Source organism: Hemicordylus capensis, chromosome 5, assembly GCF_027244095.1.
Source record: "Hemicordylus capensis ecotype Gifberg chromosome 5, rHemCap1.1.pri, whole genome shotgun sequence".
Classification (NCBI taxonomy): domain Eukaryota; kingdom Metazoa; phylum Chordata; class Lepidosauria; order Squamata; family Cordylidae; genus Hemicordylus; species Hemicordylus capensis.
Window position 1 is genome coordinate 181,287,431 of NC_069661.1, and position 25,949 is coordinate 181,313,379.

Consider the following 25,949-nt stretch of genomic DNA (forward strand, 5'->3'; position numbering starts at 1 on the left):
ACATTTATAAAAAGAAAAAAAATTATAAAAAGAAAAAATTATAGAGAAAAATCAGATCAAATCAATAAAATAGATAAATTTATTTTATTTATTTCATTTTATTTATATACCATCCTTCCAAAGAAGGGTGGTTTACATTAAAAACAAAAACAATTAAAATCCAAAACCAATTAAAAGCAGATTAAAATTACAATTAAAACCATATATTTCAATTACAAACCGTGTGTGTGTGTGTGTGTGTACACACACACACACACACACACACGAGAGTAAGTAAGTAAGAAAGATCAGAGAGCCAGGGACACACTTACTCCAAAGGGCAAATCAGCAAGAGAACTCATCTCCAGTTACTCCAGTGTCCCTCTTCACAGTCTTAGCCTTTCCACCACTAGCACAAGCCACACATATCTCAGGAACACATTGCCACTGTCTTTTGAGAAACCCCCATAGCTCTGCATCATCGGACTTGATCAGTGATTTGAGCCACACTCTTCAGATTTCAGAAGCTGTGGAGAGATATTCAGGAAGGAGTGAACAAATAGGCAGTTTCCCCAGAATACCTTGTTCTGGTTCTGACAGCTTGACAACAGTCTAAGTAGCTGATGCTGATCTGTTTTAGTCTCCGACCGGGACTGATTTTTTTTTTATTGTGATATGGTAAGGTCATTCACACAATCAAAAATTGTGTTCCACCCAGGTTTGGGAGCTGTGTGTGCCTCCAATTTTCAGTTGTGTGGAAGCAAGGTAGGAGGAAAACATGGGTAGCTTTTCCTTCTAACTTGCTTCCATACAATCACTTCTATGCAGGTTTTCCTCTGTACTTGTGACTCAAAAGTTTACATGTTTGCCATCTTGAATTGGGTTGGATGACATTGTCACATTCTACGTCATTGAGGTGTCCCTATGTGTCTCTTGAGCTGTAGCAATTTTGGTTCAAATTTGGTTTGAATCGTTTAGGCAGTCCACAAAGTAGCCCGCTTGCTCCTCAGATGTTCACATGGCTGCCATCCTGAATTGGAATGGATGACATCATCACACACCATGCCATTTGGGCATCCTTATGTGTCACTACAGCTGTAGCAAATTTGGTTCAAATTGGTTAAGTGGTTCACAAAAGTTTACATAGCCACCATCTTGGATCAGGGTGGATGACATCACAAACCACACCATTGAGGTGTCCCTATGTGCCACTCACTGCCACTGTATGTAATTTGGTTTAAATTGGTTAGGAAGTCCACAAATTAGCCCACTTGTGCCTCAGATGGTCTTGTGGCTGCCATCTTGACTTTGAATAGATGACATCATCACACATCATGCCATTTGGGCATCCCTATGTGTCCCTGCTGCTGTAGCAAATTTGGTTCAAATTGATTAAGTGGTTCACAAGTTAGACCACTTGAACCTCAAAGGTTTATGTGGCCGCCATCTTGGATCGGGGTGGATGACACCATCACAAATTATGCCATTGAGGTGTCCTTGTGTGTCACTCACTGCCACTGTACGTAATTCAGTTTAAGTCAGTTAGACAGTCCACAAATTAGCCCGCTTGCGCCTCAGATGTTCACACGGACACTATCTTGAATTGGAGTGGATGACATCATCACAAACTACACAGTTGAGGTGTCCCTACAACTGTCCCCAATTTAGTTCATATTGGTCCAGGCGTTGCAAAGTTGATGGGGCAGGAGGGACACACACACAGAATGCCGGGTGATCTCATAAGCCTACTGGAAAGTAGACTAAAAAAACAAATTTTTCTAAGTCACTCTCTACCAGTGTTCCACAGATCATCAACTACTTTTTTCTTTCACCAAGTATTTAATTTGGTTTAGCTGGTTATGCTCAGTGTTCTAGTTATGTTTCTACTTCCACCCCATCCATCCATACTTCCATGGGGTGGACAAATGAGATTGCCCCTGTAACATCTAGTTCAGCCTTCAGTTCCCAATTCTTTTGCACAATAAAATTAAGACCAATTTGTTACAAGGAATCTAGTGGTTTTCCAATGGACAGTACCAATGGAACAACTTTTCCTACCACCTCCATGCCATTTCATGACTTTTCACAAGATTGGGTGGCGGTTGCTATTTTTTTAATTTAATTTATTTATTTATTTATTTAATTTATTATTATTATTATTATTATTATTATTATTATTATTATTATTATTGCTTCGTTACTTATAAATTGAATGTTCCCTTGAAGTACAATTCAAGAAAGAAGAAGAGCCACCATTCAGTCTCTTTAAAAGTCATGAAATGGCATGGACACTGTGGGAAGATTACATTATTTGAATACAACAAAAAACGGGGTGAAAACCAGAAAGGCATCTTCGTTCTCCAGATCATTTTACTGGCTTATTGGCTGTTTTTAAATTAAATTTTCTTTGCACACCTCTCCAGTTACACAGTGCACATATCCCCATCATTTGAAAGCAAAGGGCAAAAGTAGTAGAACCACCATCCTTGACCCTCATCCCCACTCACACAGTAAGACTGCTACACAAACATTTCATATACCCTGAAATGGAGATAGGCCAAGATATAGCAATATTGAAAAGTCCTTGACTATTCCTTCTCAGAACTGTCTTCTTCCACCACAGCTTCTCAAACAAAACTGAAAGGATTCTGCCCACAAAGGTATGCAAGGAGCCAGGAGGAGAATAGAAAGAACAGTACCCATGTGACCTCTTCCACCCAGCTGCAAAGCAGCCAATGATTCATGTCTGCCAGATGACACCTGCTCACTGTGGACATAACAAAGTCATTGGGTACAATTTATTAAGCATACAAGCGCCACTAAAATAAAGCTTTGCAACAGCAGTAAATTAAGACCACAGGTTAGCTACAGAAAGACAGCTGTCCTATATCTCTAGTATTTACTTGAGCTCACAATAATATGAATACGACAAATATTTATACACTGCTTTTCAACAAAAGTTCCCAAAGTGGTTTACATATAAAAAATAAATAAAATATTTCCCAGTCCCCAAAGGGCTCACAATCTAAAAAGGAAACATAAGATAGACACCAGCAACAGCCACTAGAGGGATGCTGTGCTGGGGATGGATACGGCCAATTGCTCGCCCCCTGCTAAATAAAGAGAATCACCATTTATAAAAGGTGCCTCTTTGCTCAGTTAGCTGGGGATGCTCAGTTAGCAGATGAACTACCAAATTATACAAAAGTTGCCTTTGCATATTCAAGTTGTGTTGACATCTTATTGGCATATATGTTCAAAATAATACAAACAACTTAATCATATCTGACACCTACAGTTAGCAGAGAGCTTGCCAACTTGTAAACATCAGCCATGCAGGTTAATCATTGGACACAGACACGCTTTTGAAGTTCCACCCTGGATTATTTCTGCAATTAAAAGTATGTAAATTACAAATATCCAACATTTTAAATACTTCAGAAGTAGTTTCATTGAAGTACTACAAGGCAGAGAAATGGGGACACTCAATAGTTTAAACCGAAGACTAAGAATTAACATATGGATGTTGTCCAGCACTAAGTATTTTTTTGGGGGGGGGGATTTGGGTGGGGGAAAAGGGTTCTGAAAGTGTGAGCTTCTGCTTGTGCTCCCTGGCTTTTGAGGATCTTTCATCCATATCACCATAATAGACCCTCCCATGCTCCCCCCCCCCAAAAAAGGAGGAAAAAAGGCCAATGCTGTTGTCTGACAACCCTTCAGTGCAGTATTCAGCCTAGGATCTGATCACATGCAATGGCAACCAAATGGGAAAAATTAGTATAGCCATATGTGCATGAAAGCACTCTAGGCACACAAATTGGTTTGCATCCTTCAAGTGGATTCATATGAATTCTCTTCCAAAGGACTTAGTTATATCAATGTGACAATGTGTTATTGGCTCCAATGCCCCTATTCTTTCTGCACAGAAGGTGGAGGCAGCTTTGAAGAAATATTCTTCAAGCTGAGAAATGTCCACTTTTCTTTTTCAAGTGAGCCCTCCTGCTTGCCACTTAATTTCATCAGCCCACCTGGTTGTCCTCTAAATCTACAAACATTCCATTCCATTGAGCAGTTTGGAAGGATTTGCCCCCCTTATATTTTTCTTCAGATTTTATCTGAAGAAGATGTAACTGTGGGTTACTCCAAGTCTGATTGTACATTCCACTTGCCCACAGGTGCTCAAGTTACACAGTATGTCCATAGGATCATAACACTTCTACTTCACACAAGATAACATGGTCAATCCAGGATGAAAGGATGACATTGTGTTGTACAGTTATATACTCATACAAGTTTCCGTGTGAATGACTATACCTGCATTCATTTACAAAGCAAACTTGGGTACAGGACCTTCAAATGCGTGGTACAAATGTTGTACCTGTGTTCAATATAACATATGAATAACTACTTGCTGACAGATCTGTACCTGTGTACACTGTACGCTGCTTGGACAAGTGTTCAGCATAACACATGAATAGGGCTCTATTAATCCCTCGAACCAACTCAAATTACACCTTTGTTAGCAAGTACTCATAAGCCCCTTGCACATTAGCAGAATCAAGATCTACATCATAAATCTTAATCTTGAACGGTAGGTTGGGATCAGCAACCAATGGTCCTGGGTCAGATTCACTCCCCTTAGGGATTCCACCTGCTGTCAGTTGCCAACCTAAAGCAGAAGCTGAGGATGAAGGGAGCAGCAATGGGACAGTGGCTGACATCCAGACTAATGAAGCATCAGTGCTACAGGAGAAGCACCGGTATAGCACCATTGCTTCTGAAAAGTTCCAGACTAATGCTTCACTGGTGTTTGTGTGGAGGGTGGACATTTTTACATTCTAAGCCCAGAATTCTTACCTGTACCTAAGAGCTGAGAAAGCCTCAGATGGAAGCAGTCTGTAGTAATTGAATAAAACTGCGTTTTTTTAGTTCTTTTCTCTTTAAAATCCCTTCCGAGTTGGTTTTTAGCTCAGGAAAAGGGGGTGGGGGCGAAGGGGGATTTATCTGGTGTAAACACATCCTCAAACATTCAGCAGCTATGAGCAGTTTGCTCATCACGTGTAGGCTTGCAAGTGGAAGATTTTTGTACTTGTCCAAGAGCCAAATTAAGATAGGCTTTTTTCTGGGTTATCTCACCCCAAGCCCAGAGAATTTCTGCAGACACAAGGGGTGGTGGCAGCAGCATTTTGAACCTACCAATAATACAGAATCTTTTTAGGAGAAGCCTAGCCAGGTAGCTCAGCAGGGATGATTCAGCATTTCTTTCCTTCACTGAGCTTGCTCTGAGAGAAAGACTTTATTCCGCTATAGTGTTGACTTTATTTTGACTTTTAGCCACATGCCCTCTAATCCTAAGCATGTAAACTCAGAAGCAGATTCAAATAGCTCTTTTTACACCTATCATAGCAGCAAGCAATCCAGTTTGATCTCTTCTATTAACTACATTTCATTTAAGCAAAGATCATATGATCTTTGAGAGCCCCTGGTGGCGCAGTGGTGAAACTGCCGCCCTGTAACCAGAAGGTTACAAGTTCGATCCTGACCAGGGGCTCAAGGTTGACTCAGCCTTCCATCCTTCCGAGGTCGGTAAAATGAGTACCCAGAATGTTGGGGGCAATATGCTAAATCATTTTAAACCGCTTAGAGAGCTCCGGCTATAAAGCGGTATATAAATGTAAGTGCTATTGCTATATGCAACTATAGTGTGTGTGTCTATATATACAGTGCATATACAGTGTATAGTGTGTGTCTATACACTACAGAAAGAAAAGCCACAAATTTCATTTCAAACAGGAAAGCAGAATGGCATATATGGAGTTATCCCAATTTCTTAGAATGTAAAGACAATCAATCATTATATGGGAAAGGGAGCAGATGACACTCAGTTGTAGATCTCTTTTTCCCTATGGAGGTGAGGCAGTGACTGTCCTGAATCAGTTCTTCGATACAGTGAACAAGTTGAGATTCAAGCCAGATAAGACAGAAGTCGTGTTGGTCGGTGGTTCTTCTGTCTGGGTGAATGATGTTCAGCCTGTTCTAGATGGGGCAACACTCCCCCTGAAGGACCAGATCCACAGTCTGGGGATGCTAATTGATCCAGCACTGTTACTAGAGACTCAAGTGGCCTCTGCAGCTCGAAGCACCTTTTATCAGCTTCAGCTGATATGCCACCTGCAACATTACCTGGAGATAGCTTGTCTACAGTTACCCATGCTCTGGTAACCTTTCTCTTAGATTACTGCAATGCATTGTACACGGGGCTGCCTTTGGAAATGGTCTGGAAACTGCAGTTGGTACAAAAAAGGTCTGCAAGATCATTAAATGGGGCTGGGTGTTTTGATCATATCATGCCAATGCTTTGTCAGCTGTACTGGTTCCCAGTCCATTTCTGGGCCCAATTCAAAGTTCTGACTCTAATCTTTAAAGCCCTAAATTTATTTTATTGTATTTATTTAGCACATTTTTATACCACCCCAACCCAAGGTCTCAGGGCGGGATCAGGTTACCTGAGAGAGCACCTTGCCCCATATGTCCCAACTCAGACCTTAAAATCTTCTTTGGAGGCCCTGCTCTAAGTAAGCCTGCCAAATGAGGTGAGGTGGGTGGCTACTAGAGAGAGGGCCTTTTCAAGGCACCCCATTTATGGAATAAGCCTGGTGCTGTCACTTTGTTCTCTTAGACACCAGGAGAAGTCCTATCTGTTCATTCTTTAAAAATCGATTTTTTAAAAAAGGTTAAAAATGTTTTGTATTGTATTTTGTATTTTTTGTTTTGTGGTTTGTTGTGTTTTTATTGGATTTTTTAAAAAATGTTGTATTGTGAGCTGCCCAGGCACAGAGGGAGCCAAGCAGTGGCCTGTGTTCTGCTGCCGCCACAGCCTACCCCCCAGAGCTGCCCCCTGTGTCTGACGTATGACACAGGGTGTGTTCAGCCACGCCCCCTGCATCATACGTCAGACACAGGGCATGGCTTCGCTCCCAAACGGGGCCATGCGGCCCCATTCAGGAGCAAAATTGGCCAGCGCTGCATTTGCAGTGTGGCCAGGAGAGGCTGTCCCTGCCTTTAAAAGGCAGGGAGAGTTGCTCCAATCATGCTGCATATGCAGCGCTGGCCAATTTTGCTCCCGAATGGGGCTGTGCAGCCCTGTTTGGGAGCAAAACCACACCCCCGCATCTGACAAACAGGGGTCTGTCAGGGCCATGAAGCACGGCTCCTGATTGGTGGTGGCCCGAGTTCTTTGAACCCATTTGCCCAATAGTGGCTTTGCCCCTGGAGCTGCCTATAGAGCAGTTTGTTATGGGGCAGCTAACAAATGAAGTATATTATTATTTCTTGTTTACACAGTCAGACAGGTGTTATTGACTGGTTTGTTTTATCCAGACATCGAGTCCTTCCCAAGGACCTGGGATGCCAGAATTTTATTGTCAATGTTGTTGTTGTTATTATTGTTGTTGTTGTTATTATTAGATGTTGAAATTTGCCCCTCATCCCATTGCATGAGCAATTGAGGGTAGTTAGTTGAATTCTTCAGAAACACTGGTGCTTCTTCCATAGCATCAGTGTTTAATTTAATTCATCTGTCAGCCAGTGTATGCAGGACCACTTCGGAGGATGGTGAGGAGGTGTATGACGACCTGTTTCCCCTTACCTTCATTAAAGTTGCCTCCTGGAAAAACAGGTTGCCATCTAAGGTCATATGGAACCAGATTAAAAATTTCAGTTAATCATGAAACTTACTTGACAATACTGGACAAGTCACTATCTCATACTCCAATCTATTTTCCAGGGTTGTTGTGAAGCTAAAATTGGGGGAGGGAAACCATGAACTACACTCTGAGCTCCTTGGCAGAAAGGCAGGATACATACGTAAGTATACTATCTCTTAGGATGACTGTCTTTTTCGCTAATATGCCAGCAGGACGCAATGTATATTAAGACCAAGCATTCTTTATTCCACCACTTTTAGGCGATTTTTAAATGGAACTGTATTCATATTTAAGTCTGAGCCTGTGATTTTAAACACATACCCTCATTTCAGATCTCTTCTCACAGCAAACAACTTGCAGTGTATTTCAGGTCGCAGCAGGCAAGGTGTACCCAAGGGGTGTAATTATCACTTATATTAAAAAAGAAAAGAAAGGGGAAGGTAATACTACACAAAGCTTCAGTGATAAACAAGGCTACCAGAAAAGCAGTCACTTTGAATATCTCTTGCAGGAAATAATAATTAAAATAACCAAAACCGAGAATATTCTGTTATTAAAATGAGAGCTTGGGAAGATTTATACAGTAGAGTCACTTAAATCCTATCTAAGGATGCTTACCAATGAAGGACAAATAAAAAACTTAAGAAAAAATAATAGGTAGGAAGTGTTTTTAATGGTACTGAGCTATATGCTTGGTATTCTGGAAGTAGGGACAGATCTTCTTTTATTGGGCCTACTTTTTAAAAATCCCATTGCTAGAGAGAGAGAGAGAGAGAGAGAGCGCAAGCCAGAATGCCCTGGAACAGTGATTCCCAATCTGGGAACTTGCAGATATTGCTGTACTACAACTCCTATCACCCCCGTTACAATTTATGGTAGCTGGGGATGATGGGAGTTGTAGTTCAGCCACACCTGGTGGCTCCCAGATTGGGATCCACTGCCCTAGGAAATCAAACAGACCCATTGCCTTAGAGAAGGTTCTCAAAGGTCTGTTTTAATAGATCCTGATGCTCCTCTAAGTTGCAAGATTCTAAGAGATTTCATACCAACATGAAAAATGGGCCAGAGTGACAGAGACAGCATGCATTCAAATGCTTCCTTCTTAGCCATCACTCATCACACCTTGTCATGGATCCCACTGTACTGCCACCACATGTCACGGCCTGGTCCCAACCAGCCCCATGTTCTTAAGCTTCACCACCACCACCAAGAAGACTTTTGTATTTTTTCTGGCTGTGTTTTCTAAAACAGACTTCCAGACCTCTGTCTCATTCAAGGTTAGGTAGTGTGGGAAAGCTTCTAAGTGCGGGGTGGGGAAACAGACAGAAGCTACACATTTTTAACTTTAAAACAAGAAAACTTTACTTTAAAATAGTTCAATTCAAAAGAATAGTTCTTTTGGAAAAAATAGCAACTGTGTGAGCACTAAGAATGAATAAGGTTTGCCAATATGTCCCTACAATTGTACCCAATTTGGTTCATATGGATCCAGGCATTGAGAAGTTGATTGTGGGGTGGGGGGCACATGGCCAGCCGGTCCGAAAGACAGACAGACAGACACACACAGCCGGGTGATCTCATACACTTACTTTCCTTAAGGAAAGTAGGCTAATAACAAAAATGTTGTTGGCATGGTGATCAGAGTTTAATGTCATACGTTTACTCTCTACCCATGAGAATTTTAAAAGGGAAAATCACAATAGCTGAGCAGAGTTTCATCAATAGTTTTGGAAGCTAAGATAAGCCTCAGCTTAAAGCAGGGATTCGCAGCTTTGGTCCCCAGGTGGTGTTGGACTACAGCCCCCATAATCCCCAGCCACAAAGGTCTTCAACCAGTGTGGCTGGGGATTATGGGAACGATAGTCGAACAACATCTGGGAACTTGTCTGAAAACCCCAGCTTGCAGTATCCATGCCAACAGGAGAATTTGTAAGAGCCTCAATTCTTCTCTTCAACTTGAACATGGTTTTTAAAATCCAAACATTCATGTTGACTGATGAAAATACGAGACTTTCCCAACTGGTCTGAGAAACCCCTCCCATGCATTACAGAATCTTGTGAAACTCCCTGCACTAACCTAAACTGAGCAAAGAGGTTAACCCCAACCCTAACCTAACCCCTGCTAACTGAGCAAGTGGTGATTCTCTTTATTTAGAAGGGGGAGAACAACTGGCCCTATCCATCCCCAGCACAGCATCCCTCTAGTGGCTGTTGCTGGAGTCTAGCTTATATTTCTTTTTTAGATTGTGAGCCCTATGGGGACAGGGAGCCATTTAATTTTATTTAATTAATTACATTTATATCTAAGTAAACTGCTTTGGGAACTTTTGTTGGAAAATGGTATATAAATACTTGTCGAATTCTTCTAATTCTAAGCACACTTATTAGGTGATCAATCCCACTGAACTCGGAGGGGGGGGCGGTGTTGTTGTTGCCAAGTGTACAGTTAATGTTGGTCTAATTAGGTTTTCTTCTCAGATTAATTAACAGCAGTAATCCAGTGACTACTTTTAGAATAATAAACACATTATGCTTTCAGATAAAAAGTGGGGAGAATTTTATTCATGCAAGCAGGGCAACTGAAGACCCAGAAACTATTATTGTTAATGTTGTGAAAGCCTCCCTTCCACTGTTTAACAACAACAAAAAAAGATTTGACAACCAATATGTCTCCTTTTCCATAATAAAACAAAGGTGAATTTTTTAAAAAAAGATAATTGCCTTAAGATACAGTGAAAGTTGTTATATTGTTATATTTCCTCAGTGTTTGGTGGACATCTCAGCAATTCTTGAAAAGCAGCCTGAAGCTGTCTGGGCCAACTTATTCGCCGGCAAGCCAAGTGAGGAAGAAAGGAGATATTTGTTTTTATAGTAAAGCAGGGACTGCATAACACTGACACTGATATCTGTCATTTGAAAATGTTCCTTATTTGTACAAGAAAAGAGAGCAGGTCTCTACAACGATTGCATCTGTCACTGCTGCTTCTGGTCTTGTCTTGTTTCCTTTCCACTAGGCTAGGCAGTGGAGCTGGCAGTAACCTATGGATTGGACCACTAGAGGGCAAGGCAGTGCAGCAGGAAGGGTTGAGGCAGGCTGGATCAAGGTCTGTGCCTCAGGCTGGGTCAAGTTATCCAGGGAAGCTGGGTTGAGATCTCCCATGTTCAAGGTATCTAGGAAGGTTAAGCAGGAGTTGGAACACATAGCTATGGGAGTTGCTGTACCAGCAACTGTTAGCTGGAGCTGCAGGGCTTAAATAGGAACCAGATCTCCACCCACCTACTGAGCCTTCCTCCAAAGCTACATCTAATGCAGGAGGTTCTGTCTTCTTCTCTCAAGGAGACCTGTCTTCCTCATGAGACCTTCCTGGCATGAGGCAATGGGCTGCAATCTTCTGTCTTCTCTTCAGAAGGAGGCCTGTCTTCCTCATGAGGAGACCTTTCTGGCATGTGGCAATGGGCTGCAATCTGTGCACTCCCGCACTGCTGCTGTAGCTCGGTTTGAGCTCAGCAGTGGCACTGGTCCTGGGGACATGGTGGTCACTCTCATATCACCTGCATCTTTCTTTTGGCCTGTGGAGGACCTAGGGGTTCCAGAGGGACCTCTGGCTCCAAGGTTGTGGAGGGGCTGGATAGGGATTCCTTGAGGGGATCCCTGTAGTACATTCCTTATTTTTTGTTTATCAAGAAAAATAGCAATGTAAAAGACCGCTCCAGACATATTTAACTGTCTGCATGTTCAACCCAAAGGGGAAAAAAATCTGAAAAGTGTATAGATCACATTAGAAGGGGGGAACGTTATAACATATTTCCCCCAGAATAGAATATATGCACTTTTGCACTCTTAACCCAGGCTTTGGCACTGGGTTTACTGCCAAGGCACTGCCGGGATCCATAGCTGCTTAAGCCTGGGCTTGGCTGCTTGTAAGAACAGGATCAGAGTCTTCCCTTTCAGGTCAAACCCTCACTGACCAAGCTGTTTGAGGGACAGAGCAAAAGGGGCTATGACTCATGGGCAACTTGGGTAGGGAGGGTCCAGCCACCAAGGCTGTAGAGGCTGGTGGAATCTGGCAAATCTTGTCACCTTTGCTGGTGAAATTGCAGTAAACAATTAAGAGTTATTTGACAAAGGATCCTTTCAGACAGAAAAGAGAATGTTAAGCAGGAGGATTGTTTTTAATTAGGCTTCAGACAGGGTCATTTTCTATCAAGCAAGTTTTTACCATTATTGCACAATAATGTATATGCAGGAAATCAGCAGTACCTCTTGGCTTCTGAATATCATTGGCTTCTGAATATCATTCCAGCTCCTTCTTCTCTACCCTTGATTAAGTCAGGTCAACTAAATAAAACAAGAAAACTATTTGTTTTTGTTAAGGCAAGTAAATTGCAAACACTATGACAACGAACTTTAATGGCTATGGCACACTTTCTCAGTTTTTTAATTTGTACTGACTGATTTCCTTGTAAGAAATTTTAAGTGGAGTCTGAAAGACATGGGGAAATGACTGCAAATAAATTAGTGACCCCAATATGTGTAAACACACATTCTGAATCTCAGAATATGAAATAAATCCTAACATTCTTCCTATGAGGCATTGGCTTTCAAAGTTACCAGTAGTTAACAACAACAAAACATCTGGAGCTTGAAAGAGCAGCTCCTAATTGCCGATTTCTTCATCTTTTGTTTCCTTGTTTAATTTAATTAACAAATTTCTATACCGCCCAAAACTCATGTCAACAACACATTTATTGTATGTGATCTCTAATGTGCCTTTAAATCCTTTTTTAAAAGACAACCACTATTAAATCACAGGGGGGAAAGGGTTACAGGATATCGAACATTCACAAACGTTTTAGTAGTAATAAGATTAACTGGATTTTCACCATGGCTACCCCAGTTAAATGTAGTCACAGTTGTGAGAAGTATTTGCTGACTCTGAGGAACTTGCACAGAAAACTTACCATCCTCAGATTTGAGTCTATGACAGGAAGGCCGAATTCACACATAACATGAAACTGGAGGTTTATTTATCTATTTAAAATATTTCTGTAATACCCAAAACTTAAATCTCTGGGCGGTTTGCTATTAAAATCATTTAAAACATCAAATCAATTAACAATTAAAATCATTTAAAACATTAAGAACATTTAAACCCAGTATTAAAAAATTTAAAACTATGAATCTAATTAAAAGCCTGGGTGAATAAATATGTCTTTTTAAAAAGCTGCCAGAGATGGGGAGTATTTATTTATTTATTAAAAAAGGTTGACGAACCCACTGTTCTACAAATCTAAACGACAAATCATATCACAGTCGTTCATCCAACAACCTCCTGTTTCAGACCAGGGTGGCCCCTCTCTGCTCTTGGCCGCCGAGACGGTATCACAGCAAACTCTGTAGCCAGACTGTGGGCAAAGCATCAGCATGTCTCCATAGTGGCTGTGATTAGCCATGATCTTGAAGGGCGCATGCAGAGTGCAAGTGTGCCTTTTTGGAACAGTCTGCCCACCCTTGGCATGGAAAGGATATTTAAATCCCTTTAAAGGCCATGCCGACAGCTAGTTCTTCTTCTGACAGTTATTGTATCGCCACCTCCCAAGAGCCCTGCAATAAAACTGTCCCGCACAAGCAAAATTTCTGGGGGGTGATCTCCCCCACCCAGGCCACCCTATTTCCCTGTTACTTAGGGAAGGGAAGGGGGTGATTTCCTAGGAGGGAACATGTATATGAGGGAGGACAAAAGATTCGGGGAGTGGGAGGTCTGTCCCACTGTGATCTATGAAGCTCTTACAAGGGCTCATCTGAGCAAGGGCTCACCCTCCACAGCCCCTGCCTCCCCCCTCCAAGCCTCTTTAGTCTGTCCTGGGTGGTGTGGTTGCCCAGCTGAGCATGATGATGCTTAATTTGCAGGGAAGAGAGGCCCCCAAAAGCCTTTAGGTCCAGGCTCCAAAACTACCTAGGTGCACTTCTGCTAGAAAAAGATATTATTATTATTATTATTATTATTATTAATTCAATTTCTATACTGCCCTTCCAAAAATGGCTCAGGGCGGTTTACAAAGAGAAATAAAACAAATAAGATGGCTCCGTCCCCAAAGGGCTCACATTCTAAAAATACTTTTAGATATTAAATAAAAAGTACTTTTGCACTGCAACCTCCTCGTCCCTTGGGAAGCCTTGAATGGACCCAAAGGAGATTGTGACGCGCCATGTGTCAGAGCCTAGCCATGAGTGCGGACTGGGGGAACACCAGGTGTGGGGATGGATCTTTACTCTCTTGAGAAATCCCCAGGTACAGGGTCATCGTTGTGCCACATGCAGATCTGCCGCTGCAGGGAATTGCAGGAGAGGGAAGCCCTGCTCTCCAGTGATCCCAGGAAAGCGGGGTCACCATTTTGGGGCACTAGCAAGAGTGCATATGTCCACATGGGCGGTTGGACTGGCAGGGTGGATGCTGTGACAGCCACTTGGCGGCAGTCGCCAAGACAGGGAGAACAGTTGCTGGGGTAGCATTCTCTACAGCTTTCCTGCATAGAACAACCTGGTTCATTAAAGAGACCCCATGGCCTGACACTCATGAGAGAGGCCTATGTGGGAGAAGGGGTTGTGTTGCCCTGCATTAGTAGAGATCCTGCCTGACATCCCAGTCCACATACAGTTCTCATGAGTTGTGAGGGGGTGTTCTCTTGGCCTTACACACTCATGAGTAAGTGGTCTACTTGGGACTAGCATTTGTCACCAACACATGTGAAGACTCTCCTTTCTCACTGTTGGCAATGCTATTCCCACTGCCTGGCCCTTCTCATAAGTAAGCCTAGGGAGCACAAACATCCCCAAAGGGAGAGGAGCTTCCCCAACCTTTTGTGCAAGAGATAAAAATTGGTTGTCCAAGAATCTCTGGCTGTGGCTACCTTTTAAACCCGAACCACCCACCCCAGCAAATGTTTCCGTACTGGTGCTGTAACAGGGTGCCCTGCTTATGTTGCCACCTGGAGGGTTTGTGCTTGTGAAGATACATCATTGTCACTTTATTCTTGGGAAATGAAGCACTTGCTTCATCCCATCTCCTTCCCCCCCCCCCTGCTTGCCGGTGGTGGTGGTGGGGGGGAAAGCAAGGGACAGAGTGGGAAGAGGGAATGCCCCTGTGCCACTTGATAGGCTGACAAGTTTGGGATGCAATGAGGCAGTGCTCCTGTTGCCATGCAACTGCATAGCTGCATCAGAGACAGGAGAGGCGGGGCAGTGCTCAGAGAAGCTACCAGTGAAAAGCACCACAGGCATGGAGCAGGTGAGATTCTGGGGTGTGTGTGTCTGCACCACCATCTCTATGACTGCAGTTTCAAAAACCTCATGGAACCATAGTTATGGTGCCAGTTGCCTTTGGACATAATGCTTTGGTGGCTAAACCTCTGGTCTCAGTGGTAAACCGTACTGTGGTTGGAAATTGGAGTTGGGCACGGCAAACTGCAGGTTGCTTTCGGCTCAAAACCACAGTTGCATGAATTTGGACGTAATGGAGTTCCAACCTCGGACTAGTTTAATTCCAGTTTTTCATTAAGTCTGAATTTAACTGAAGTTCCATTAGAATTTAGGATGAGAGTAGAATTTTTATCTGCAGTTCTAGAACCCAAGTATTTTCACATTTTGTGTCCCAATTTAGCTTGTGCAATTCATCCGGAGAAGCATTACTTGTTATAGATCTTCCTGGAACAAAGTGTTAGGGAACAAGATGGAAATTGGGGGTTACAACATATCATTGACAGTCTCATCAGGACATCAGCTACATTTTCTTAAAAACATTTATATCCTGCTTTTTCCTCCAAGGAGCTCAGAGCAGTATACATGGTTATGTTTATCCTCACAACAACCCTATGAGGTAGGTTAGGCTGAGAGATACATGACTGGCCCAGAGTCACCCAGTGAGTTTCATGATTGAATGGGGATTCAAACTCAGGTCTTCCCGGTCCTAGTCCAACACTTTAACCACTACACTATGCTTGCTCCTTTTGCAGTGGAGGCACTTAAATCTCACAATTTTTTTTAAAGCAATGTGCTGTACTGCACAGGTGATTCATTAGTGCAATTCTGTAAAAATAATTTAATGTAAGATTTTATTGTGTTATTTATTTATTTCCTTCTATAGTGTCCTGAATGATTAAAACAAAAACTTACTTATAATACAAAATAGGCCTTGCTCATCAATACTACCTAACTATTCAGTTTCTCTTATCCACTTTTGTTTAGCTTGATACCTCATTTCCCATTTTCAGTTTGTCTTGTTTTCTTTATGTGTTGTGTCTAGATCACAAGGCTGAATACAAGGCAGTACTAGCTTCATCTTTCTAAAACTCCCAGGTAAGAGAACTATCTACCAATCTATCTATATAATTTTCTAAGGCGTACCTGTGATTAATCCCATGTGGCAGCTCTTACGAGAGTTCGTGAGCAGAAGCACTGTGGTGATTGGGCAGTGGAGATTCCATATGCACATAAGAAGGAGGAGTCTGTGATGGTTAAGGTCAGTTGGAATGCAACCCTTACTGGTTGCATGTAAGTTGAAGATGTTCTTGATTGTAGAAAAAAGGAATATAGATAGATAGTATAGTGGGCAGGGGCAGGGGCGTAACTATAATAGGGCAAGGGGAGAAAGTTGTCTGGGGGCCCACTGCCTTGGGGGGCCCCCCAGAGGCAAGCCACATGACTGACTCCCCCAGCCGCACACCCGCCCGGGCTTCCTTCAGTTGTAGTCATCCTCCGAAATTGATGTGAGTGTTAAGACCTGGAGCTACCAGAACAGCATGTCTTTCTCTAGTACCATTATATGACTTGCAGCATCCACAAAAATTTAAGATTTCTTTACTTCATGAGCTGAGCTTCAGTGAGGGGGGGCCCCCACTCCAACCTTGTTACGCCCCTGGGCAGGGGTCTGCAAAGAGAGGGGTCGTGAGGGAGGAAAGAACCCCTTTAGGAGAAGGAGACTGCCATTGTATGAATTAGATGAGGAAACAAGACATCTTTTAACTCAGGAAAGGGAGGGGGGAGAGAGAGAAATAGAGAGAAAGAAGGAAGGGCGAGGGACAGGCTTGAGCCTGTCAGCAGCCTGAGGGATATAAGTGGCCATGGCAGCACCTATTGGCAGCAAGGAAGGGCCTAGTCAACTGCTGCTGCTGCTCCTGTGGGGAGGAGTAGGTGCAGGGCTCGGGTAAAGGTGGAGAGGTCTCTGGGGATAAGGGGCTGCAGCTTGGCTAACAGGCACCAGCAACACTGCAGCTGTGACCAAGAGGGGTGAGGGGGATGGAAGCAACCAGATGGAGGAGCAGGAGTGCCGTTCAGGTGAGGGTGGAGAGATCTGAGGTGAGGGGAGGCTATGGCAGGGGGTAAGGGGAGCAATCAAGTACTCGTACGCAAATGCTCTGCACAGATTAAGCTAGTTCATAACTATTACTTCATAAGAACATAAGAAAATAACAGCCTTGCCAGATCAGGTCCAAGGCCTATCTAGTCCAGCATTCAGTTTCTCACAAGGAACTACCAGTTTCATCAAGAGATGAAAGAATGCCCTCTCTCCTGCTATTGCTCCCCTGAAACTGGTATTCAGAGTCATCCCACTTCTGAGCCTGGAAGAAACCTATAGGCATCAGGAGTAGTAGCCACTGAAAACAATCTTTCCTCCTTCAATTTGTCTTAGCCCCTTTTAAAGACATTCAAGCTGGTGGTCATCAGTACATCTCATGGCATAGAATTCAATTGATAAATTATGTGCCGTGTGAGAAGTACTCCATTTTGTTGACTCTAAATCACCTGGCAATCCGAAACAGCCAGGAAACCCTGCATTGTGAGAGAGGTAGGAAAATTTCACTCGATCCACACGATCCATAATTTTAAAGACATCTACATACTTCTGACCTCTACCTGTACACCACACAATTTCTTTTTCTAAAGTGTTTTCCATAGTGCAATAACACAATTCCCGAATAGTATATCACAGTATAAGAAAAGCCTTTTCAATCTTGAGTTTTCAGATTATGTTAGACTACAACTCCCCTCTTCCCCAGCCACAATGGCCTGGACACTCTGCTTGTGGGTGATGAGAGTTGTAGTCTGAATTTGAGAAGCTCTGATATACTGTAAGTAAGGGCTTCACAGTTTTTTTGTTTGTGTGCTATTGAACAGGAGCACTACACACATATAATTTACTAAGCAATAATTTTGACAGTGCTAATTATGGTATTTGTAAGTAAAGACAAAAACCGGTTTCTTCCTGCATCTTCTGGCAACCTGAAGAAATTTATTTTTGCCTGGCATCTCACTTGTTTTCTAGGATTGTTTTAACAACTGTTTCATATACTTCTGTCGTGAACACATGTGTGGTGTTTGCTCCTGTTCAATTCAATAACTTACTCACAGGGAGAGTTATCCAGAGAAGCCCTGTAATCTGAAAACCAACAGAGTTCAGCATCTATCTTCCTTTTCTACATGCTTATGGCAACGTGCATGATTTAGCCTACAAATCATTTAATTAGTGTATACCAGAAATTGAATCCTGCAGAAATATTGCACAGGTTGAATGATTTTGCAGGTACAGACTTGGCCAAATACAATAAACTGTAAAAGACAGACTGCATAATGAGTTTCTAAAATGGAAATAAGACCAAAAAAATTGCAACATTAATATAAGGCTAACTTTACAACTGGAATAAAAACTGTTATCCAAGAAAAAGTATGATATGAATACAATCCAAACAATTTGCAGTGTAAGTGAAACTATAAACACATTCAGAACTGGGAGCCTCTTATTTTATTCAATAAAAATAATCTATTATAATGCATACTAAAATGAACTGGGTTGGTTGAGGGTCTATCAGACTGGGAGCAAAACACATCCATCCAAAAACATGATAGTGTTTTCTACATAGGGTTACATATGTACACAGTCTGTAAATTAAGAGAAACATGGCGGGTGGGGAGATACTCAAGATAGAAACTGATGACAGCTAAGCATACTCAGCGGTCCCTAGGAGCCAGCAAATGCTGTGGTGTCTGCCGAAATAAAAGCAATAGCAGAATTCAGAGAAGTGGAGAAAGGGAGGAAATTGAACTGCTGGAAACTTCAGCACTTTACAGTTTCCTGAAGGTGGGCATTTTAGAGAAATGCAACATTTTGTTAATACTCCTTCACACTGATAGCACACTGAGTTGATCAAATGTGTATCAGTTCAGAAACCAAAGAGGATCTTCCAAAGTAAGATAGTAGTTTCTACATTCTTAGGGATGCTTTCTAGGTTTGCAGAAATATATACTCTAGTAATGACACCCCAGCCTTCATGCTTCATGCTTACAGCATTTCAGCTTACAGCATTACAGCCTTACATATCTTCATGCTTACAGCATTTCTTTCTACAAACACTGTAGGCATGTTCAGCACAGGGGAGAAGCTTCTGAGCATGCCAATGCCAGGACAGGGCTTGTAGGCACACTCCTGGTTGGGACACTATATGCAGGTTTAGTGTTGTCCCTTAAACAAAACAAAAACTTGGCCAATGTTGAAAGCATCTGTTGGCAGGTGTGTAGACTTCTCAATTTCCCAGGAGGGGCACAGGGCACATGGGAGGCAAGGTCTTGTGGTAGCAAGCATGAATTCTCCCCTTTGCTAAGAGAGTCAACCCTGGTTTGTATTTGAATGGGAGACTACATGTGACATGAACGCTGTAAGACAAGGTTTCTTAGCCTTGGGCCCCCAGATGTTGTTGGACTACAACTCCCATCATCCTCAGCCACAAAGGCCATGTCTGGGGATGATGGGAGTTGTAGTAGTCCAACAACATCTGCGGGGCCCAAGGTTAAGAAACCCTGCTGTAAGATATTCCCCTTAGGGGATGGGGCCGCTCTGGGAAGAGCACCTGCACGCACCACTAGCTTTTCTCCTTGTTATATTACTTCTAATCAGAGAATTAGAGTGAATGGCCTCCCGAGAGGCAGCTGTGCCTCCTAAGAACTTTCTGAGCTGCTACAAAGACAACACAGGACTGGCTGAGTTGTTCAACTGACTGATGAACTTGAGCATGAGAGCTTGCTGATACTACCTAGCAGCCAGGGGGAGGGGCATTGCCTCCCCCAGGAAATCCAGAGAGCTTGAGCCCTGCTGTACCCACCTGGCAGCCTGGTGGGGGCACTGCCCCCTCTGGGAAATCCGGGGGCGGGGGGCTTGAGCCCCACTGGCCACACGATGTTTACACCCCTGGCTGTTGGGAAAATACAAGAAAATAGAGGGCAATGGGAGGAAGGAGAGGGGATTGGTCTGCTCCAGTCCCTAACATCTTAAGCAAGCATGGGGGACAGGGCTGTGCATGCATGCACACACATGCACACTTCATGAGATTAAAATCTGCCCTCCTTGCACCAACCCCTGCTAACTGAGCAAAGAGGCACCTTTTTAAAGTGGTGATTCTTTTTGTTTAGCAGGGGAAGAGCAACTGGCCCTAACTATCCCCAGCACAGCATCTCTCATAGAAACATAGGAAACTGCCATATACTGAGTCAGACCATTGGTCTATCTAGCTCAGTATTGCCTTCACAGATTGGCAGCAGCTTCTCCAAGGTTGCAGGCAGGAATCTCTCTCAGCCCTATCTTGGAGAAGCCAGGGAGGGAACTTGAAACCTTCTGCTCTTCTCAGAGCGGCTTCATTCTCCGAGGGGAATATCTTGCAGTGCTCAGACATCAAGTCTCCCATTCAGATACAACCAGGGCAGACCCTGCTTAGCTATGGGGACAAGTCATGCTTGCTACCACAAGACCAGCTCTCCTCCCTCTCCCCTCCAGTGGCTGTTGCTCGTGTCTGTCTTATGTTTCTTTTTCACATTGTGAGCCCTTTGGGGACAGGAAGCCATATTTATTTATATCTATGTAAACCACTTTGGGAATGTTTGTTGAAGAGTGATATATAAATATGTCATATTTGTATACTGGATGATTCATGATAAAATTACCAAAGACTGCTATGTTGAAAGAATTGTAAACATATGTTTAATTTTAAGCAAGCAGCATAAGATTGAAGTTAAACTGGAGTAGATACTGCTTTTTGCTGGCATCTTCCACTATTCCAGGCTGCTTTATAGTCCCCAAACTGCCATCTGGATGAAACCTCCCCCTCTCTTCATTACTAGTACTTACTTGTTTAGCAAGGAGAAAGAAGTGCATTCACATATCTCCATTATAACCTGTAGTTCGTCCTAAGATATTTGTAGTAGCAGTAGCAGTTCGGCCAAAGATTCCTTACCAAAAGTGAATAGTAGTAGAGATTTACTGCTATCCATTTTTTGTAGGGAAGGATATTTTCCTTGATGATGGAGCTGATTTTTTCCTAATGAGTATTGCTTCTGACACTTTTAGACTGGAGGAATTAGATTAGGTTACTAGTGATCCCACTGTGCAGAAACTATATTCTAATCATAGATAATTTGCACACCTTAATTTGCAGCTTTTAGATACGTCTAACATTCATAAATAATTATGCCTTATTATGTAGCATGTTTATGTTCACTAAGCTAGATTCAAGATGAAAGCAAAGCATTGATATTAAAATGGAGCAGTTATCTCCAGTGATCATACTGGTGAAAACTGCATCACTTTTAACAGTCTTCTGTACCTTATCACACACCAATTTCTAAAGCAGCTCTTTCAGTCTGGAACACTGGTCCCGCCCTCATCACATTACAAAAGCACCTGAAGCCTATTCTTTATTCTCTAGATACCTTTTGGCCTTCTAATCTTGGTTTCCCTTCAGAACATTTCCCCCTTCCTTTACAAACTGCCTTCAAATGCATTTTATTGTATTAATTTTAAGTAAAGCTTCTCAAGGATCAATCTGCAGGGAAGTGCTATGCTATATGATCTATCAAATGGTGAAATTATTGGAAAATGGCATTTTTAAAACACGTGGAAGCCGTGCTGTAAAGAATACACCTTTATTTATTTATTTAAAATATCTATATGCCGCCCCTCTGGACCCTACTGCTTGGGGCGGCTCACAACATTAATAACATAGATACAATATAAAGTTAAAAATAAACTTTAAGGACTAAGCTAAAACCACATTTAAAATTACAAATTTAAAAGTTTCAAATTAAAAGTTTAGTAAAAAGCTAAAAACTAAAAACCTGAAAAACCTACCAGATATAAGCTGCAGATAAAACATGAAAAAGCCTCCCTTTAAAAAGTGTCTGTTTTTACACACTCATTAGTTGGTCCACACAAAACCTTTATAAAGTATAAAATGCTATCCCCGTTTCTCTCATGTAGAGAATACATTGTCCTGAAGTAACATGCAATCTTCAATACATTCTACTTTGCATATATTCTAGGGAAGCATGGGATCTTAAGAGTGAAGGAACATTCGGTAATTAAGAGTAAAGCCTATTTCCACAATTTTGGACAGCCAATATTATTGTGTGTTCATTGATGTCCAGTATCACCACATTGAACTTGCATACCTACTTCTTCAATTCACAATTGCATGCCAGGACCAATACCACTGCACCAATCTGTATTTTTCCCCCTTTGATGGTTATCTGTCACAAATATGTACTTATCCTTGCAGATCAACACAGCTGCAGTGTCAAGTATCTGAGTTCTCCAACAGCATTACTTGTTCCTTTTTCATATTACTTACCAGTAAGGATTTTAAAACTTTAATTCTGGCAGCACACACTACTTCTCTTGCCCCATTTGGATGTGAATATGAGTAGCATCATAGTAGTATTGTAATGCATATTTTAACCAACCTTCTATATAAGATGGAATTGGTTCATCTTGGCTACTAAATGAATAATACACCAAGGGCACTTGCACCAGTTTCTATGAAAACTGCACAGCTGGACAGGAACATAATTTGATAGATTATTAGAAGCAACCAATTGTGAATGAGCCCAGTATTGCTCTACCAGTGCTGAATCTTGTGCCATAAACCAATCACATTTTGCTTCTACTGCAACTAAAATCAAGACATACCAACATGTGAAGGTGCTTTTTGTCCCCACTTATTCCACTCTTCAGCATCAATTCTGACTGAATCTTATCTTCATGGTTGCTACTTCATGTACTTTTCATTGATACAGGTTTTCCTTCTCAGTATGCATACCACCTTCACAAAAAGAGCATTACCTCTTGAAGTCACACAGTTCCTTCAAAGCCATTTGGTTTAATGCAGAGATCTGTACTTCTGCTGCCACATTTCATTGGTTGGTGTACACGGTATGTACATCAGTGTCTTATGTGCTAGCTTTCTACAGCCAACATGCAAGATGGAATGTTTGCCCATTGGTGATGTATCTGATAATTGCAAACATTGGCCAACATCCTCACTAACTATGCAGAGGCACTACATGGGACACGCCCCCGCAGCATTTAGTAATCCAAAGTCCCACTGCACAGTAAAGGAAGTGATTTTTGAGAAATGGCTGTAAGGAACACATTTATGGCTGATCAAGAGTACTTCTGGAAGAAAGAGAGACCAGAAAAAATTGTCCCCACACAATAGTGAGGACGTCAGCTATTAGTTGTTGCACAGAATCAGGGGTGTAGCAAGGTTGGAGTGGGCCCAGAGACAAGATTTTAAAATGGGCCCCCACCCCAACTGAAGCTCAGCTCAGGAAGTAAAGAAATCTTAAATGAGGCTGAAAAGTCGTAACAAAAAGCATTGTGGAGGATGCAAGTCATTTAATGGTACTAGAGAAAGACATGCTGTTCTGGTAGCTCCAGGTCTTAACACTCACATCAATTTTGGAGGATGAATACAACTGAAGGAAGCCCGGGCGGGTGTGCGGCTGGGGGAGTCAGCCATGTGACTTGCCTCTGGGGGGCCTCCCCAAGGCAGTGGGCCCCCAGACAACTGTCTCCCCTTGCCCTATTATAGTTATGCCCCTGCACAGAATTTAAAAATGGTTATGTGTCAAGTTCCTAGGCTTGTCATTAATGAGATGTTCCAAAGTAGGATATATTACGCAAATTATTTTGTGCTGATATCCATTGTAAAGTCTTAATTCACATAACTATTGAATGCTAAAACAAAAAAATAAATAAATACTGAGAATCACAGGATGAGTAGATACAGGCTGCCTTCTAACAACATGCCAAACCTGAGGCAACCATGCCAGAGGTTTGTGGGCATCTGAAGGTGGGAACCCTAGGTTCTATGACCAAAGTACCCGAGGTTTCCAGCCACAAACCTGAATTGGAATCCTCAGTTCCTCCTTGGTTTCACCACCAAAACCCCTGGTCAAACAGCAGCAACATGTCATTTGCTTGTAACCAGAGTCTATTTATTTATTTAATCAAATTTGTACACCGCCCCAAACTTTCGTCTCTGGGCGGTTAACAATAACATAAAAGTTGAGTTGAGGGTAGGAAGCTCCTCCTCCTCTCCATCTCTGATTGGCTGCTGCGGCTGTCCATCATTAGAAGGAGGAAGCCCACGCAGCCAGTTCCTCCCTGCTTTCAGGCTCTCAGACCTGGATCATTTGGGAGTACAGTGAGTTCCCTGTTATGTGCGAAAGCGGCCACTATTTCAAGAATACTACTATAGAAAAGAGATGTCATCAGGTAGAAGTGGCAATCATTTTAATCAGAAATCTATAATGATCAAGTTGGATTTTTAGTATAATGTTATTAACATATAAGGAGGTGGTGATGGGAGGGTTGGCCCCAGGAGGCTTAGTACAGACAACTCACCAATGGTGTGCAAGACAACCTTCCTCTCCCTGCCTCTCAAGCAAGGACAACAGCCACGTCCTATTTCAGACCCTGAGAGTACATGCCTGGGAATCTGGTGGCCTATGAAACAAAAGAGGGAGGGGTAAAGCATGGGCACAATTCCTAATATACCCATTCTAGAGCCACACTATGAGAGAAAGAAAGATCAGACTACTTCCAGGCATACCCTACCTATATGCTAATTTTTCCTTTCTTCTACTACTGGACTATTTAATTTCAGAAGGAACTTATTCTGTACTGCAGTCTGTCAATTGTTTCCCTGTCTCAACCAGAATTTGTCCTTCTGGCCTTACACTAACTTATAGTTTCCCCACCCAGTTAGGTAATCAGTTCTGCCAAATAATAAGTGACAGCAGTTGAGAATCTTGAGGAACAAGAGACAGATTACACCAATGCTGGACATCCAGAGAGCAGACAAGGGCAGGCAGTTTCCTCTCTCTGGTTTGAGCCAATATTGCCATGTTACATTGGATTAACGGTGGATACATCCTGTTGTGTGTGTATTTTGCATTCCTCTTCCTCTGGAAGAAGACTTATGTACGCCCATGCTCCACAGTTTCTTTGAACAACTTCATAGTGTGACTAGATCAGCGTCGCATACAGCCATTTAGTATCCCTATACATTTTTCCTACGTTCAATGTAAGTATGCCTTCAGTTTTTAAGAGAAGTGACATCACAAACACCTCGGCTCACCTTACACAGCAGCCTTGTTCTCTTATTAAATCCAATTGTACTTTATCATGACAATAGTCATGTCTAGCTTTATTCTTCCTTGTTTCTCAACAGTGGATTTTGAAAATCTGCAACACTCCCCCCGCTTCTCTTTAAAAAGTTTTATTTTTCCTCAGGACAGGATCCAGACTGTTAGCTATGACTAAGTCCAATTGAAATTAACAGGAGTAACGTATTTCAGTGTCGCTTCATGACCAGCTTTGTCTGGATCCTGTCCATATAATGCTCTCCCGAAGAGGTCAGTACATGTTTACTAAGAAGCTTTGACCATATAAGGCTGTATATGTGGCTTTCAACACAGATACACATTTAAGGACACAATTAGTCTGTCATATATGTAAGGTTCATAACAACAATATTTGTCTTCACTGCTATTTAAGTTGACTTTAGGAAGGCCACTTTAGGAAGAGCGGTATATATATATATCAAAACATAAATAAATTTAGAAACATCTTCTGGACAAGGTAGTTTTGTATGTAAGTGTGTGGAGGTGTTATTTACTATATAAGTATGCATTCAAACACAGTCCCCTCACCTGCTGTCTGCAATATCTAGCACAGCAACTTTCTGAACTATGCAGTTGCTCTAATCGCGTATTCTGCTTCAAAGTTAGGATACTATTACTCAGTCTGCTAAGAAAAAGAGCAAAGAACAAACATAGCAGGGATCAGTCAAGTTTGTGGTCTCAAGGAGCAAACAAAAAGAAATGTGTCAAACAAGTCTTGCCTGGATGTAAGTTATTCAATTAAAACAGCAACAGGT

General features: G+C 42.2%; 1 long non-coding RNA gene across 2 annotated transcripts in view; it reads right to left on the bottom strand.

Annotated features, from left to right (window-relative positions):
* Positions 1 to 220: 220 nt before the first annotated feature.
* The window catches only part of LOC128327557 (uncharacterized), a 42,819-nt gene continuing 17,090 nt past the window's right edge, over positions 221 to 25,949 (bottom strand). Inside the window, exons 2-5 of one of the 2 annotated variants that reach the window (XR_008308672.1) lie at positions 25,723 to 25,819; positions 24,413 to 24,514; positions 11,947 to 12,024; positions 221 to 506 (exon numbers count right to left, since the gene is read on the bottom strand). This is a non-coding gene — a long non-coding RNA (uncharacterized LOC128327557). Of the gene's footprint in view, positions 507 to 11,838; positions 12,025 to 24,412; positions 24,515 to 25,722; positions 25,820 to 25,949 lie in introns of those variants that run through there. The other variant, XR_008308671.1, reaches the window with a different exon arrangement.